Below are 18,651 nucleotides of genomic sequence, written 5' to 3' on the forward strand. Positions count from 1 at the left end.
CACATGTGTTGGAATTTGTTGGGAGGAGGAGAGGGTTGTCTGTGTACATTAGGCAGTTGTAACATTGCCTCAAGATTCCCAGGTTCACCAGCTGGACCGGAGAGGAGATTGACAACTGACCTTTGGACATGCTAGAATAGTATTGGGAATTCCTTTATAATTGAAAAAAAGGGCCAATGGGGAATAAGTTACTCAAGGGGAGTTTGTGAGGGTGTAGTGCTTTTAATTTTTTAGTGCTGACTTATATAATTGCTTTAGTGAGCAAGTGCTAGGCTTTAGCGTAGGAATAGGGTGTTTATTATGAGAACTAGATCAGTTCCAAGGCTCAAACCCAAATAAGCGGTGCTGCTCAATGCCGCGCTATGCACAAAATCACACAAAACTGCGCTACAACGGGTTTTATACAGGCGGACTTGAAAGAGCTAGAAAAAGGCCCAAAACAGCCAACAGACTACCAGATTCCTGCATTGGGAACACTCCTCCAGGGACAGATAGGCTGCTCCAAGCTCCCCACTGCCACTGGTGAACAAGGAAGCTTCCCTCTATCCAAGAAAGGAAATGGCAACACAGGAACTTTCCAAAAGTCCAGAATACAGCAAAGCCTGTATTTGGACTACTCTAGGTCAGGAAAGATGGGAAACAAGGATAACTTTTTTTTTCTTTTTTGCAACAAACAGCAGGAAATTGCAATAAATATGTAACACAGGCTAGCGCACTTGAGTGTGTAGCCTCAACAAGTAAATGCAACAAACAGGACAAACTTTAAAAGTGCAGGTGCAAAAACAACTTTAGACAGTTTAAAACAGTTCAAGAAGCAGAAATATTTGCAGTTTAGCTAGATCGGACAGTCGCCCAGGTAGTAGCAGGAAAAAACACTTTTATCAGGTTAGCAGTCGCTCTTTTAGCCTCTCTGCTGCTAGCACCACTCTGCAGGATAACTGTATTATTTTGAAATAATAATAAAGTTAATTAAGTGATTATGTAAGCAAATGAAGGCTGAGGTAATCAAACTTTATACCTCAGAAACTACAGCTGACAGCCTTAACGCTCTGTGCCAGTTGTCAATATCTAAACAATATGTATGGGGCTAAGTAATAGTGAATGTTCTTCTAATTAAATACTATACATCAGTTTCTGTTTCAATAAATTGATCCTGAAATTATTGACATTGTCAAATAGCTGCAATGAGCTTTTAATACTGTTTTTTGTTTAAAACACAAAAAAGTAAAAAGTAAAAAAGTATGTGTGTACATATATACATACACCATCATACATAGGTGTGTGCATGTCTTTTCCTGGAAAATGATGCAAAACCTATGTTTAAGGAAAATGCCCTTTTAATATTAACAATTCAGCCTACCATTGCAAATAATATTTAAATTGTTTTATAGTTTACAAATGAACATATAAAAAGAATATGGCATACAAAGCTAAAAGCATTCTAACTTTACAAAGTACATAATTTCAACAAACCAAATTGTTGGAAAGTTCGTGATACACACAAAATGGACTGCAACAGTTTACAATTTATGTTCAATAGAAAACCCTTGACATGGTTTCCACATAGCAACAAGTCAGTCCCCATATAAGCTTTCTACTTTCAACTAAGTTTATTAAGGTAGAAGCCATTTTTTGAGCAACTGGAATAATGCAGCTCCTATATTTAGCATACCATAGCAGCTTTAGTGCTTTCAGCACTCTGTTATTGCCATATCCCTTTTTTATACTCCCAGAATATATTTCTCACTACAGTATTGGATAAGACAAATCATTGATATCTAAAGAAATGTCACTTAGGGTTTGTGTTCATTTTCTTCATCCCTTAAGAATTTCTTAAGCCAGCTGTCTTTCTAAGTATCTTTTCTAGCTTATAAGTTACAGTACCATCTGTGGAGCTAGCAGTATTATAGGGATCAAAATGATTTCATGCACTGAATATAAGACAAACTCCTAACAGATTTTTGTCCCAGCCAAACATGAGCAATGTTTCCTGACCAAAAGACTTATTTCAGAAATGATGCTGCCGGACAAAGACTATATTGACAGAATGTACTTCTGGTGAAAGTATATTCTATAAGTTGCTAAAAAATGATGTATTATGGCTTCATCACTGAGCACTCATGTACACGGATGTCCATATATTATATAATGTAGCTTTAATGATGATCCATAACAAAAAAGTCAGCAAATTCTTTTACTCATCCTGTTGTTAAATGTCATTATTTGAGGACAATTAACTAGTCCTGCTTCAATATGTTACACAGAGAATGAATTAAAGTTAAAAGTATTTATATTAATGCAGTCTCCATGATGCAAATGGATAAGGCCATGGAGATGACCTGGGATCAAATTAGCAATCCAGACTGACGGAGATGCCAAATGATGATAGGAACGAGTGGCCAATTCCAGATGACTCCTATGCAATTAGGAAAACAATGTACGTATGTACCTGAAGCAATTATAACCATTGGAAACCTGGTGTTATAGTATGTGAGAGCACAAAGGGCCATGGACTAGCATGTGAACTTAACAGTACAATGATGTGGTACATTCATGGTAGTGTAGCCAGGTCTTCAAGGTTAGCAGTACTGACTAGCCTACTCGAGCTGCTAGGGAGTTGCTGAGGCATACTGGAAATTTATTTACCTTCTGTGCCTGCCTGTATGTCAGCATAATAACTAGCTGACTTTCACCCATTACACCAATTACCATAACAGCACATGTGCTGCAAGGCTAAATTTTTACAAGAGTGGGATTCACCCTCAGGACAAGTGGACTGCAGTGAGCAGTGCATCTGGGAAACAAATATGTGACTGTCAGTACTGAGAGGTCTGACAGTTCTCATGCACAGGAGAGATGAGAGCACACAGAAAGAAACAAATAGCTTTATATTACCATTATAACTGCAGCATATTTTTACCATTATTAAAACACTGCAACACCCCTGAAATCAGTTAAACACACAACTGTCCTCCTTACCCTTTTTTATATAAATTTAAATATCTGCTTATCAACTTTTTATTTCCAGTTACCTTAAACACTAGGATATTCTGAAATGGAACCAAATTGTATAATTTCATAGATTCATAGGTATTTACTAGGATAATTACCACAACCACCTTTTTAAGCCTAGTCATGCATTCAGAATCTCTGACAAGTTCTCAAACCCTTGAAGAGTGTTGTCTGAGTCTTGGAAGATGAACCATTTGCAGGCTGCCTGTGTCCATTAGAGACATAGGTGCCAAACCAGGGATGGATTTCTTGCTCCCCATCTAATTGTCCAAGTTACACTTGAATTGGGTGACGGAAGAACTCTGCTTCACATGGTTAGGGAACCTGTTCCAGAGAAGGGGTAGTCTTTAGGATACATACCTATTAGGATACGTACCTGCCTCAACAGGCAAGGTTTAAGTGGTCAGAATGAGTCATTTTGGTGCTGTTTGTTTTCCAGACATGCAGGTCCATCAAAATTGGGTTTGACAATGCCTTCCAGGCCCAAGTCTTCCCTCAACAGTCTATAGAAGACAGAATACAGGGATAGGACGTGAAGCAGTCTGCACAGGACATGCTACTTCTGCCACGTGTTGTTTTAGTGAGGGACCTCTGTGAAAATTCCAGATGTTAGTATGTACCTAACCAGGCATATCCAAAGTGAGCACTGTACTCAATGACAGCTCTGATGAATGTTTAATACAGTAGAACAGTAACTTCCTTGGACCTAGATGTCATAACTTTATTTATAAATTGCACAACATAGAACGATTTCCTCACTATTGTAGACGTGATGGTCAAAGGCTGGATTTCTGTCTGTTTGTGTCTGCTAGTCCCTTACTAATGAGTACACTCTTAGGGGAGTGTTGTCAATATGAACGTTACCAGAGGTTGATGACTTCCTGAAGGATACTGTTATGTGTTTCTTGTCATTTAGTTTTAATACATGACTCTGACACCAGTTAGTTTTCTGTGTCAGCCCTTCCTGGAGAACATAAGTGTCTGTGGGGGAATCAATGACAGCTCCTAATTTGCAATCATCTGCAAATTTAGTTAGCCAGAGGCCACTTACATTGACCTTGACTTTAGAGAAGTAAATGTCTAAATGGAGCAGTCCCAGAACAGATTCCTGAGGGATTCCACTTGTGACTGGCCTCATTGAAATGGACTCCCCAATACTAACTTCCAGGGTCCTGTCTGTGAGCCAGCTGGCTATCCACTGAGTAACATAAGGGTTTGTACCTAACCTCGAGTTTGACAAGAATACCTGAGTGGGTATTGTGTTAAATTACTTGGCCAGGTCAAAGGTAGGCATGTGAACCATTTTGCCATTATCCCTTGTTTTGGTGACCTTCTCAAAGAAGCCCACTAGGGTGAGTAGGCATGGCCTGCCCATGACAAAACCAAATTGTGTTGGGTCCAGTGTCTGGAGGTTTCCTGGGTCATTACTGATCATTTCCATGATCACTTTTTCTGATGCGATGAATACATTTTTTTTTATTCCAGTGATTTGCCTCTGCCTACATGCTCGAGTATCTCATGTTGTGATGTTGACTTCAGTTATTCAGTAAGGATTAAAAATAACTCCTTTTCTGGAGATTTGACATACATGGAAATTACCCATTCATCTATGTGAACAAGTATCAGCTGTGAAGGAATTCAAAACAGCAACTGTAATGATTTGGCTTCTGCAAGGGGTAATTAGTGGCAACCTCTCTCTGTAGTTTCATAGCCCTAACATGAAAAAATTTAAACAGCATGCATCCACATCCCATCTTCCAAGTCAGTGGCTTGAGACAAGAGAAGCTCTCTTTTCACAGCCATTTTCTGAAGTCTCATCGGAAACATGCACTAGCTTTCAAAGTTCAAAATGCAGATAAGAGTAAGCATTATTATTAAAAATGATTGGCATGTGTAAGTGAGGTTTGTAGACAGATAAAAGTAAGCAATATAATTAAAAAATGGCTGGCATGTGTAAATGAGGTTTGTACAGCATGGAAAATAAAATTCAAGTTTTTTTTTCCCAAAACAGTTTGAGCCCTGGAAAATTTTAAAGTAATTGCTAACTTTGCACTCCATGTTCAACATGGAATGAAACTGTCAAACATTAACTTGCTAAGCACATCATCTTATATTTATAAAGATAGGCAGATCAAGCAGGAACAGATCAATAGGGAATGGAATGTGTAAGACGTAATAATGAAAAGTATTCATCTGTGTGAACTTTGGCCTCTCTGTTGCCTATTCTAATAGTTCTAATGTATGTGCCAACTTAATAGGGAAGACTCAGAGTCATTCAGCTGCCTTAAATCATTAGGGGAATATTCTTTGTGAGAGATATGGTGGCCAGGCACCAATCTGTAACCGCTTTCATGTGGGTGACTTTCACTAGCTCTGAGAAGTTAATTTTCCTAAAGTAGAGTAGCAGCTCATGATTTTTCTATACTGTAAATACAAGATGACCAGTAGTTGGAAGTGACTCGAAGCAAAACTGTCTAAATATGGTTCATGAATTACCCACACAGAATCTTGCACCCAGTGGTCCATTACTAGCTTTATTGTTCTTTATGGGAATCCCAAGTGCTGTTTGAAAGGAAAGATTCTGAAGATAATACTCCGGTACTCAGTGAACAGTGAATTCAAAATATGCTTCTTGTATGTAACTAAAGTGATGCTTCACTAAAGTTGGCACTGTGTTTACCTTTGACCAGATTTTTGGACTTTGTGTACTTATATAAATATGACCCCATTCATAATGCAGTTTTAGGTCACACACTTATTGTCTTACATACAAGCTTAAATTAGTGAGTAGGGCTTGCATAATAATAATATGCTATTATATGTCATGCATGCAGCTTCAAAGCTATGACAAAACGGCAATATAGTATGAAAGCGGAAGAGTGAAAATGTATCAACAGAATATTTTATGGGTCAGTGATATCTACACATTTAAATTTCAGCCAACAAAGAGCACAGCTCGTGAGAGTACTAGATAATGAAGCATCTCAGAGGTGATGATCCTGAATGTAAGGTATTTCTAAGGTGATCCTAAGTGGAGGAGAACCCCTGTACTTTTAAGGGATACTATGGCACAGAAAGAGAGAGAGAGAGAGTATAACTCATGGGATAATGGTTTGATTAGCGGCCTTTTTCAGTCTGAAGAAAGCTCAGGATTTCCCCAATATGACGTGATATCTTTTAAAATATTATCTTTAGAAGAAGGATTTTAAAATGAACATTAGAAATCTTACAATCTCCCAAATATCATTTTTATTTACATATTTTGTTCCTGTCCTCACACTTGGCCTGCAGGTCTTTTCTCCTCAGCACTAAATATCTATGGCCATCTGTTACCTCATTCTATTCAGGGCAGGAGGGGCGCCATCATCTAATGTAGGATGGATTTTCAATTAAGCCTTAATTCCTTGCACATACCCAGCTAGTCTTGCATAACATTCAGTGAGACTACTGCTGGACTGTCGCAAGTAATTTAGGTTGCAGATGACCCTGTGCCCTCCCACCAAACCCTCATCCCTGTCTGTATTCAAACACAACTTGATCTATGGATGGAAAATAGAAAATTTACTATAGGACTTCCCCGTGTTTTAGTAGCACTAACTACTACTACAAGAAAGAACTAGCTTTTAAAAGCTTTATCCCATACATGGGTCCCTCCATCTATGGTATGATCCTAGTTATTCTTAGTAGGGGTGATATACAATACATAGTTACTGACCATGGGATGGGAAAGCAACAAATGTAAAACGTAATTCAAGTAACAAAAGAGAAATTGGTTAGACTTAAAATGGCCCAAACTGGTTAGACTTAAAATGGCCTACAAGGGCAGATAGCCTAAAACATGCCTATTAAATTATGAACTTACACATTTAAGAAAGCCAACCATTAAGGCAATTTAGCCACACGTCAACCAAAAAGAGAATACCAGTCAACCTAGCAGATGAGGCATGAAAGAGAAACCCACAATGTAACTGAAAATTCATATTTATTAAAAGAACCAGAGTTATATGCTTTCGATCATTAAATAATCAGTGGACATTATCAGAACTAAATAAGTAACTTAGCAAGCTGTTTAAATATATAACTCAAACACAATAAATTAAATGAACTATACATTTTAGCCAAAAAGTTTATTAAAATATAAAATATATATAAAAAATATATATTAAATTCATAATTTGGCGAACTTATTTTAAGAACACTATTTGGTAAATATATTGTCATTCAGTCCAGGTCTCCCTCATGGGTTTTCCAGCACTTGATCTAGTACTGAAAATAAAATCATGTCCTGAGAAAACTAGTGAGTGTTTAAAAAGAGCGTTATTCTCATTCTTCTTCGTAATGTTTATATATATATATATTTTCTTAGGGATCTGTTTTTCCCCAATATAAAAGGCATTACAAGTTCCATTTAGCAATGTATATTACCCCCCCCAGAGAGACAATTACAACCTTTTGGTAATTTAATACTCATCACCAGTAGAGACACCTTTGTTAGTGTAAATGTATTTACACAGATTACATCCACCACATTTACAGGTATCAATAGTGACATCCACAGGTTTTCTATCATTAGTACTTCTCCTATGTTCAATTTGGTTCTTAAAATTCTTTCATCTTTTATAAATAAACAATGGATAATCACCTATTATGTTCAGTAAATCTTGGTGAAATCTAAAAATTGACCAACTGTTCTTAATAATGTTTTTAAGTAGGGGCAGTCTGGAAAGTATTTCATGGCTATAGCTAAATCATAGCATCCATTATCTTGTTTAACAGTGAAACTCTCCACACATATTTTGCCATTTTCAATACCACGCAAGGTTTTGAACCTAGAGTGTCTCGTACCTTTAACCTCTTCTCTAATGTTAGTGACAAATTTCTCCGAGCAACCCCATTCAAGAAACATCCTGGTTGAAAAGTCAGATTCAATCTCAAATGTATCATCATCAGAAATTATTCTTGCTCCCCCCAGTCCCATCTCTTTACCTCATTCTACTGAATAGACTTCTTCTGCACTTGTTTTTAGTAATTTTTAATTTAATTGCATTTTTCTAAACTGTTTGGTCATTGCTACATACACATTGCTACATACACATGTGCTAGCTTGCACTGCATTTGAATTGTTTTTACTGTTGTTTTAGCTACTTTTCTGTGTGTGTGTGTATATATATATATATATATATATATATATATATATATATATATATATGTATATATAAAATCTAAGCCTGTTTCCTACCTTTACTGTAACTAGTGTAGTCCAGATTCAGATTTGCTGTATCCAGGACTGTATTGCTGTATTGTAAGCTTCTGAGCACCCCCAAGCTTTGTGTGTTGGAGGGAAGCATTCTAGCTTATCAGTGGGAGTGGTAAGCACTAGGTAACCTATCTACCACATAATGAGTGGTTCTGGCCCAGAATTTGTAATTGTTGGCCATTTGGCCAGTTTTTCCATCTCTCTCAACTTTCTGATTGGAAAGCCCACATTTGCACTTGTTTCCCCTCTTTCCTGTAACTAGTTTAGTCCAGATACAGATTCTTAGTTTTAGCACTTGAATTTACTTATTCATGATCAGCACTTGTTCAGAACTTGTTGTAAGCACTAAATAACCTACTAATTACTACAGCAGTTTTGGTACTTACTTTCCTCACCTGCTTAGAGAAAAACAGCTCTTGTACTCACTTTCCTCACTTATCTAGACGAAAATAGTTTTTAATTCAGGCATGTCCAAGGGTCAGCTCCCAGTGTTCTCTCCTGTCTATCTGATGAATCTGGGCATCTTGGGGCAATGTAGAAATTGCCTCATGTACACAGACAACCCTCTCCTCCTACCACCCAATACTACAACCTGTGAGAGATGCACTTATCTAGCCAAACTGGAGGTAAAGCTCTCTCCAATCAAGACTGAACTTGACAGTCAAGAGGAAAAGGTAAACACTTGCACACACCACACTCATCACATAGTCTCACTAAATTTACACCACCAAAATCCACACATAGAAACACAAACATTCATGGAGGCTCTCAATAATAATCTGCTCAAGCAACAGGGACCTCCAAAGCAGAAATGCATGCAACCTCCACCTCCCAACACAACCCAAATGACACATAGCCCACTGACAAAGTGTGCCACTCAACCACAGCCAATAAGGCAAAACAATGTACCCAACACGCTAGTCATAAGTGACTCTATAGTGAGGCAAACTGATGTCCCACTCATCAGGCTAAACAAGGAGAAGGTTATTGTCAGCTGCCTGTCAGGTGCCAGGATCCGCCACATAACCCAAGCACTCAGGTCACTCCACAACAAGTACAAATATACCCAACACGCTAGTCATAAGTGACTCTATAGTGAGGCAAACTGATGTCCCACTCATCAGGCTAAACAAGGAGAAAGTTACTGTCAGCTACCTGTCAGATGCCAGGATCCGCCACATAACGTACGCACTCAGGTCACACAACAAGTACAGTATGAAACTGTCTTTGTCCATGTTGGTATGAATGACCTGAGACGTATCTCCCTGCACTACATGAAAAGAGACATGGAAGAGCTTTCTGATCTTGTAGCCCAAGCAGGTATGACCCTAGCCCTGAGTAGCATTCTGCCATCACCCAGAATTATGCCGCAGTACAAGGACAAAATGATTGACTTCAACAATTGGCTAAGCTTCTGGTGTCATTCTAAAGGGATCCAGTATCTGTCTGCCTGGGATGACATGGTCGACAGACCACAATGTTTTGCCAGAGATGGCCTGCACCTGTCACCCCTGGGATTCTGGATACTGGCTAAGGTTCTTGCCGCCCCTATAGTGCCTTTTTTTTAGGCAAGGTTCAAATGACAAATTTACCACCATAACAGGAACAGGCAAGCAAAAACTGAGGGTGATGCTACTCAATGCTAGAAGTCTAAATCTCAAAATGCACTCACTCGAGGCACTCCTTAAAAATTGAGAACATCGATATCTGTGCAGTGACTAAGACTTGGTTCAAGGCTCCTGAGAGCACCACTGCACTACCAGGCTATAACCCATATCCCACTTTTCGGCCATGTAACCTGGACCAGAACACCAAAGGCAGAGGTATGTCCATATTCATTAAGGATATCCACACTTCTGGGCTAGTTGCTCAGCATAATGCAGCCGAGGTTATCCAAATGCAGCTAACTCTGGGCAAAACTGCAATCCAAATTGTAGCTTGCTACAGATCCCCCCACCATGCCCCAGGATTCCCACTCCTCTTTTCTTAATGTACTTGAAAATATTAAGGTTCAACCAAACTCCCTAATAAGGGACGATTTCAACTACCCCACCATTAACTGGGAAAACTACTCATGTGCCAACTCCTTCACTAAACGCTTTCTGGAATTCATAAACTCCAATGCCCTAGATCAACCTATCCACACCCCCACCAGGGGCAGAAATATCCTAGATCTAGTCATTACCAACATGAATGACCAGTGCCACACCTGAAGTCAATACCTCATTGGCTCGATCCGACCATAAGCTAATTACCCTAGATATCCACATCCTGCCCCCAACCCCCCATTAAGGAAACCATGGTAAAACATTTCTCCAAAGCCAACGTCATGCTTCTTAAGATAGAAGTGGTGGACTTCAGGACAGCTATGCAGATGGACAATACAGTTACGACTACTGAATCCTACACAATTGCACTTTATATGCACTTACACGAGTGCAGAATATGCTGGAGGGATAGATTCCTGTCCCAGAGACTTCCCATACTCTGGAACAGACTACCTATGTCAAGCAGAGCTCCTCATTAGCATCTTGATGATTGGATGGGAAACAGGAAATTCACCCTAGGGAACACTTCTGTGGCTCTGCTCAACAGGGGCACAGGAAAATAATTTTCTTGGGTGGCAAAAGCCAGGGTACATTTTTGGCTAGGCTTATATAGGCCCTAGGGCCAATAGCCTAGTACCTATGAACCTACACATGGATCGTGCTATCCCAAACAGAACCAGAACCAGAAGTTATCCTCCAAAAGAAGAAGCCAAACTGGTGGTCCCCTGCCATAAACAAACTGTACAACAGAAGGAAGAAACTGTTGCAAAAGAGAGTAAAATCCCATGAGTGGAGGAGCTCCCTGGTCTGCCTCAGTAAGAAGCTGCGATCCCTGAAAAAATCCTCCAAAGCTAGTTACAAAAACAAAATTGCCACTGATTCTAAAGACAACCACAAAGCATTCTATAGCTATGTCAAGAATCTCAATGGCAACACTCATAACTGCTCTGAGTTACAGCACAATGGCACTAAATATACAGAGTAAAAAACAATTGTGAAAGCTCTCCACAATCACCAAATAACACAATAACACAAAAAGAGCCAGACCCAATGGATATTGCCAACATCCTGGCAGATAGGTTTAGTGCTAACTTTACCCCCGTCTCACCCCCTAAAGAGCCCATCTCTATACCGGAAGAATGCAAAGTTCCTGTAATCATGGCTGCACAGGTAAAAACCACACTCTCCAAAGCCAAGAACACAGCAGCCATGGGACCAGACAACATCCCAGGCTGCGTTCTACATGAACTACAGAACGAAGTGGCACCCCACCTAAATACCATGTTCAATTATAGCCTCACCTTAAGCTTTGTGCCTGCTGAATGGTGCACAGCGTAGGTTATCCCACTCCACAAGGGGGGAGCCACCACGGACCCTGGGTACTACTGCCCCATTAGCCTGATGTGCCTGGTCTGCAAGGCCATGGAACATATCATCATGGAACTTATAAACAAAGACATTCATAATCTCCAAACTGTGGACCCCACCCAGTTTGGGTTTGTAAAAGGCAGATCATGTCTCCTAAACTTGATAGACTTCTTTGAAGCAGTCAACAAAGCTGTAGACGAGAGTAAGGTGGTTCACACAGCCTATCTAGATCTTGCCAAGGCTTTCAACACTATGCCCCACTCTGGAATTATAGATAAGCTCACTAAACTAGGTATAAATCCCTATGTCACAAGATGGGTTGCCAAATGGCTCACTGACAAAACCCACACTGTGAAAGTAGCAGACTCCAAATCTAACTTCAGACCAGTGACAAGTGGAGTACCACAGGGTTCAGTCCTGGGTCCTCTCCTGTTTGGTATCTACTTTACTGAAGTACAGGCTAACACAGAAGGTCTTTGGCTAATGAAGTTCAGAGATGACTGCAAACTAGAAGCCATAATCGAAACACCTAAAGATGTGGACAACCTACAAAAGGGCCTCACCGAGACAGATGCCTGGTGTCAAAGCTATGGCCTCAAGCTCAATGCCAAAAAGTGCACTGTCATCCCCTTTGGTAAAAACTCTGTACCCATGAACTACAACATAGGCAGTAGTATACTTAACGAAAGTGTGATAAGAGACCTTGGGACACAGGTGGACAGTAGTCTCTCCTTTGATAATCACATCGCCACAGTAGTCAGGAAATCCTTCTACGTGGCACACCTCATCAGAAAAGGTTTCTCATCCAGGAAAAAAAAGGTCATTGTTCCCCTCTACTCATCACTCATTAGATCCATTATAGAGTACAATGTCCCTTTTGGAATGTACATCACAAGACATCTACAACAACTGGAAAGGCTGCAGAAATACCTCACAAAGAGGATTACTGGCCTCAGACAGATGCCCTACACAGACCATCTCAAAAAACTCCAGCTTTACTCCATTGCATATTGCCTACTCTGATCTCTGCCTAACATACATAGCTATGTCAAATCCACAGCTGTTGGACATGCTCCACTTAAAGAAATCCCAATCCATCTGAGCTACATGCTATAGGGACCTAAACCTTGCCACCACAATAAACAAAACATGCCGGAGGGATAGATTCCCTGTCCCAGAGACTTTCCATACTCTGGAATAAACTGCCTATCTATATCAAACAAACCTCAAGAAAAATCTTGATTGGATGGGAAATAGGAAATTCACCCCGGGGATCACTTCTGTTGCTCTGCTTGACAGTGGCACAGGAAAATAATTTTCTTGGGAGGCAAAAGCCAGGGTACCTTTTTGGCTGGGCATGTATAGGCTGCAGGGCCGATAGACTAGTAACTACATATGAACCTTACAAACTGCCCCTCTACTAAGGCTCTTATTTGCATAAGGGAGTGACAACTGTAATAATGGTGATAAGAAATTGAAAATGTGGGCTTCCTGTATATGTTAGGAGAAAAAACAACCCCGTAGTGATAGTCACATCTTGAAAGTAAATAAACCCACTAGAGTACTAGTGTATAAATCTTAAAATGTCAGTATTGCTATTGATGTAAATAAAAAACATCTTCCAAGAGTTGTAATGAACCAGTCCACAGTAAACAATCATCTGAAAATCTAACATATAACTTCCAAAGTTTACTGTATCTGAATTTAAAACATACTTCAATTCCCAAGCCAGCATAAACATGTTGGAATATGTTGGAGTACAAATTGCTCCCATGGCTACTCCACTATTTTGTTTGAAAAGATCCCGTGCAAAATAAGTACAGCTGATGTTTAAGATGATGTGCATAGAATCAATAATTACATAAACTTCACAACTATTTAAAAATGGCAGTGAGAAAACTATATCAGCAAAACAGTCTAATTCAGAACCATGTGGTGTGGAACTAAACAGGTCGACATCACCAATAGTGACAATAATAACATCAGAATAGAGGTAATTTTTCAGTTCCCCCAAAAATTCCATGAATCCTTGACCAAAGAGGGATATAGTTTCATGTAGGGTTTTAACTTTCTATCAATATATGCTGCCAGTAGGCAAGTTTTAGAACCTACCTCACGTCGTCACTATAGTTCTCAGTGGTGGGTTTTGCACATTCTAGTGTACTTTAAGGACACCAAAGATTGTAGGACTGTAAGGTCTGTTAATTAATAAAGTTATTTTCACTTTTGATTAAACATTTATCCAGGGAAAGGTCAATGTTTTTATGATTTATATCGATCTTGTTCTGGGAGATGGGGAAATAATTTTCAGTGTTAAATAGTATGTCCAACATTCTACTGTTGTAGTTAAAGGTATTCACAATAATGATCCCTCCTCCTTTATATTATTTCATTATTCTTAGAGTTCTGCCTGTTATAAAATCATACCAGATCTCCTTTTATTCAACATTTAAAATTTAATGCCAGAAAAAAAGCTTTTGTTTCTTAAATTAGTATATATATTTAGTATACTTTTGTTCTAATAAATGTACTCTGGGGTGAGGAGTGGATTCAATGCACTTTTTTTGTTTAATGTCATTGCTAACTTTCTTGTCATCAAATAAAATAATTAAGTTGTCTAAATTAAAATTATTTATGAGGAAATCAGTTAAAGCAAACTGAGTGGTTGGTATATATGTCAATCTTCTCTGAAAAAGCTTAAATGGACATGTGACACTTCCAAACTACTGTAACTAAAAATGTTAAAACCATTCAGAGAATTACCACCACCTTCATGCACTTTAATAACATTAAATGTTTCATGTTCTGAGCCCCCCCCCCCGGCCCTTCCATCTCTTGTCAAAGCTGTTGCAGTTGTTTGAATTTATTCTCTTGGCTCTAGGCTTTGAAGTGTAAAGTGACCTTATGTCTAGTGTCTGTTAGTGTAGACGGGGAGAAGGATATTCTCAGCTCACCAGTCTGGAAGACCTGTCAGAGACAGGAAATCCAAAGGGTCAACAGTCTTTGGTGGAGAAGAGCCACTAAAATTAACAAAAGGTGCCTGAGCACCATCATCTTCTGGGTTGTACTCATTAAAATTATTAAATGACCCTTTTAGTAATAGGTAAACATTGTTAGTCTCACTCTTTCAAATCCCTCAATAAAGTAGACCCCCCCCTTATCTGGACTCTTTTTAACTGGACATCAAATGTCTGCAGTAGCCCTAGCAAAAGGCAGAAGAACAATTATTCCACCTCATCTGGGCTAAATAATGAAAGACATTCGAGTTTTAGATTTCATATTCATATTCATTAAAAAAATGCATGCTAACATTCTTGTAGCCTATAAATGCTATTGTGTATGCTTTTTCTGATTAACCATCTATTTGTTTATCCAGCATAAGGTCCGTTCCCAGCGAGACGGGATAGTCCACAGTACTAATTAAGGTTTTTTACCCTTAAGCAAGACGTTGTCCCGTTCGATTCTCAGCTAGAGCATCTTGTGTGTGGAGGCATATGTGAATGGGGCGTGCCTTCGTTGAAGGGTGTGCATCAGGGCTGATAACCCAGTACGTAAAAATCCACTACCAATCATTAGCGGACCGGAGTTCCACTGTGGCGACCCCTAACCGGGAAAAAGCCGAAAGACACAAACAAACCCTTAATAATATCAGATTTTATTATTCCTAGGAAAAACATCATTATAATAATTTAAATAATAATTAAAGAACAAGCCCTTTTGAATAAAGTCATCCAAGCATTGGATTTCAGTAAACAAAATGTCGTCTTCTTCTTTCAGCTTTTCCCGGTTAGGGGTCGCCACAGTGGATCACCTGTCCGCTCATGATTGGTAGTAGACTTTTACGGTGTCGAGTTGCCAGCCCTGCGCCCATCCTTCCACGGAAGGAACATACATGCACACAATCATGCCTAGGGCTAATTTAGAGTGTCCAATCCACCTACAGCATGTCTTTGGGATGTGGGAGGAAACCAGAGCACCCAGAAGAAACCCACCTGAACACAGGGAGGACATGCAGACTCCACACAGAAGGCACCCCAGCCGAGGATTGAACCAGAGAACCTCTTGCTATGAGGCGACAATGTTAACTGCTGCACCACAGTGGTCTCCCAGTTAACAAAATGTCTGGCACTCATTATCTTTAACCAGTGCAGTCATTAGTTCAGTACCATGATGGTTAAACATAGTAGTCAATTCCTTATGAAATGCTGAACCAGGTATAATCCCATTTGGTAATCTAAAGATTTTCAAACCCTTAGGTACACATTGATGGTCACAAAACAGAATTACCTAACTGAAAATGTCTGGCTTTGTATAACTTCTTATCCAGAAGTTTATTATAGTCTTTTAATCCTAATTCACCATTTAAATCAGACAAAAGTGAATGGTGAACATTGCTCCTAGTACACCTCTCTTGGCACTAATCAATAATCTTAATTCTCCAAGAATTCCCATAATTAAAGGTGTACCAGAATGGGAGCTATATCCACACAACATTTTACTTCATAATGTGGTCAATAGATGGGATATTCACTGCTGACGTTTGAAAGTGATTTAAGTTCCAAGAAGAATATTGATATCAGATAAAGGAGGAAGGATCACTATTATGAATACCTTTGGCTACAACAGTAAAATATTGAACATACTATTTAACTCTGAAAATTATTTCCCTGTTTTCCAGAGGGAGATCAATTTAGCTAATTTCTGAAAGATCTTTTATTGGATAAACGTTTAGACAAAAGTGAATATAACTTTGTAATGAATAACAGACCTTTCATACCTAGAATATTTGGCATCCGTAAAGTACACAAGAATGTACAAAACCCACATTGGGGAGCTATAGTGGCGGCACAAGGTTCTAAGATTTATCTGCTGGCAGCATAGATTGATAGAAACTTAAACTCCACATGAAGCTATAACCCCATTTGGTGACAATTCATGGAATTTTGGGGGGAACTGAAAAATGACCTCTATTATGTTGATCTAATTTTTGTCACTGTTGATGCCATTGACCTGTTTACTTCCACACCACATGGTTCTGGTTTCGATTACTTTACTGATGTAGTTTCCTCTCTGAAATTTTTAAATAATTGTGAAGTTTAATTATTGATTTTATGGGCATCATCTTAATCAGCAACTATATATATTTTGAAGGCAAACTTTTCAAACCAAATAGAGAACCAGCCATGCATGCAATTTATGCTCCAACATATTCCAACATGGCTATGCTGGCTTGGGAATTGAAGTATGAAGTTATAAATTAGATTTTTAGATTATATTTATTTACTGTAATCCGGTTCATTGCAACTCTTGGAAGATTTTTTTTTGTTTACATCAATAGCTATACTGACTTTTCAAGATGTACACATCAGTACTCTAGTGAGTTTAACTTTCTAGATGTGACCGTCAACAAAAACATGTGGTGGGTTTCTGTTATAACAAACAAGCCAAATTATCTCCATTATGATAGCTGTCACACCTTACACAAAAGAGGTGCAGTCAAGGGTTAGTTTGTGAGGTTAGCAAGAAGGACTTCTGATGAGGATACTTTTGAGACTGAATCTGACTTTTTTAACCAGGAGGTTCCTTGAATAGGGTAACCTGAAGAAATTTGTCACTAACTTCAGAGCAGAGGTTAAGGTTATGAGACATTCTAGGTGTAAAACCTTGTTAAGTATTGAAACTGGCAAAATGTGTATGGACGATTTCACAGTTAAACAAGATAATGACTGGTATGGTTTGGCTATGGCCATGAAATATTTTCAGAACTGCCCCGACTACAAAACATCATTAAGAACAATTGGTCAGTTTTTAGATTTGACCAAGATTTAGTGAACAAAATAGGTGAATATCCTTTTTATTTATAAGAGAGGAAAACATAAAAAAAAAACAATATGAACACATGTGAAGTACTAATAATAGAAAACTTGTGGAATTGTGTCTATATTAGAAGGGTGAAGTGATGAAAGAGCGAACACTCTTTTGTTGACACGTAAAATCTGAAGTCTTGAAAAAGTAAAGTTATGAAACAGCGATTTTTTTTCCCAGGAAAAAAATCTCTGGGCCATTCTCGGGGCTTTGCTGTTTTTGGCACTGTGGTGCGATCTCGGAGTTGGTATATCTAAGTAGGGGGTGTGGGGGGTGAATCCCCCCCCCCCAGTTAATTTTGTCTTAAAAAAAAGAAATTATAAAAGGAACAGCAATTTTTTTTCCCCTGGGGAAAAAATCACTGTTCTGTAACTTCACTGTTTTCAGACTTCAGGTTTTACATGTTGATGAAAGAGCATTCACTGTTTAATTATTTTGCTCTTCTAATATAGACCCTGTGGAATTCACTATTGGTACCATTAAATTATAGTAGATGTAATCAATGCAAATACATTTACAGTAACAAAAGACATCACTATTGTTGATAAGTGTATTAAATTACCAAAAGGTTGTAATTGCCTCTTTAGGGGTAATATACATTGCTAAATGTGAAGCCTGTAATGCTTTTACACTGGGGAAACAGATACATCCCTAGGAAAACATATATATGAACATTATTATAACCTTGAGGAGATGGATGAGAATAATATTCTTTTTAGAACACTCACTACTTTTCCAAGGACGTGATTTGTTTTTATTTTCAATACTAGAACAAGTGCTGGAAATCCACAAGGGGGACCATATGATACCTTAAGTGAATATAGAGAACTACAGAGGCAGCTGAAACTCAACACTTGACTAGGTCCAGAACTGAATGATAATATATCTATCAATATTGTTCTTAAATTAAGGTCTGATAAATTATGAATTTATTATATATAGTTATATTTTAGTGAACATGGCTAAAATGCATCTTATCTTATTTCACTTATTACATTTAATTTATTGTGCCTTACAATAATTTACTAGTTTTAAGGTTTTTAACAATTTTAAACTTAACTTTCTGACTGAAATACATCTTGGGGATTTTTAGATACAGTT

The sequence above is a fragment of the Protopterus annectens genome, chromosome 6.part0 (genome assembly GCF_019279795.1).
Source record: "Protopterus annectens isolate FY-2018-M chromosome 6.part0, PAN1.0, whole genome shotgun sequence".
Taxonomy (NCBI): Eukaryota; Metazoa; Chordata; order Ceratodontiformes; family Protopteridae; genus Protopterus; species Protopterus annectens.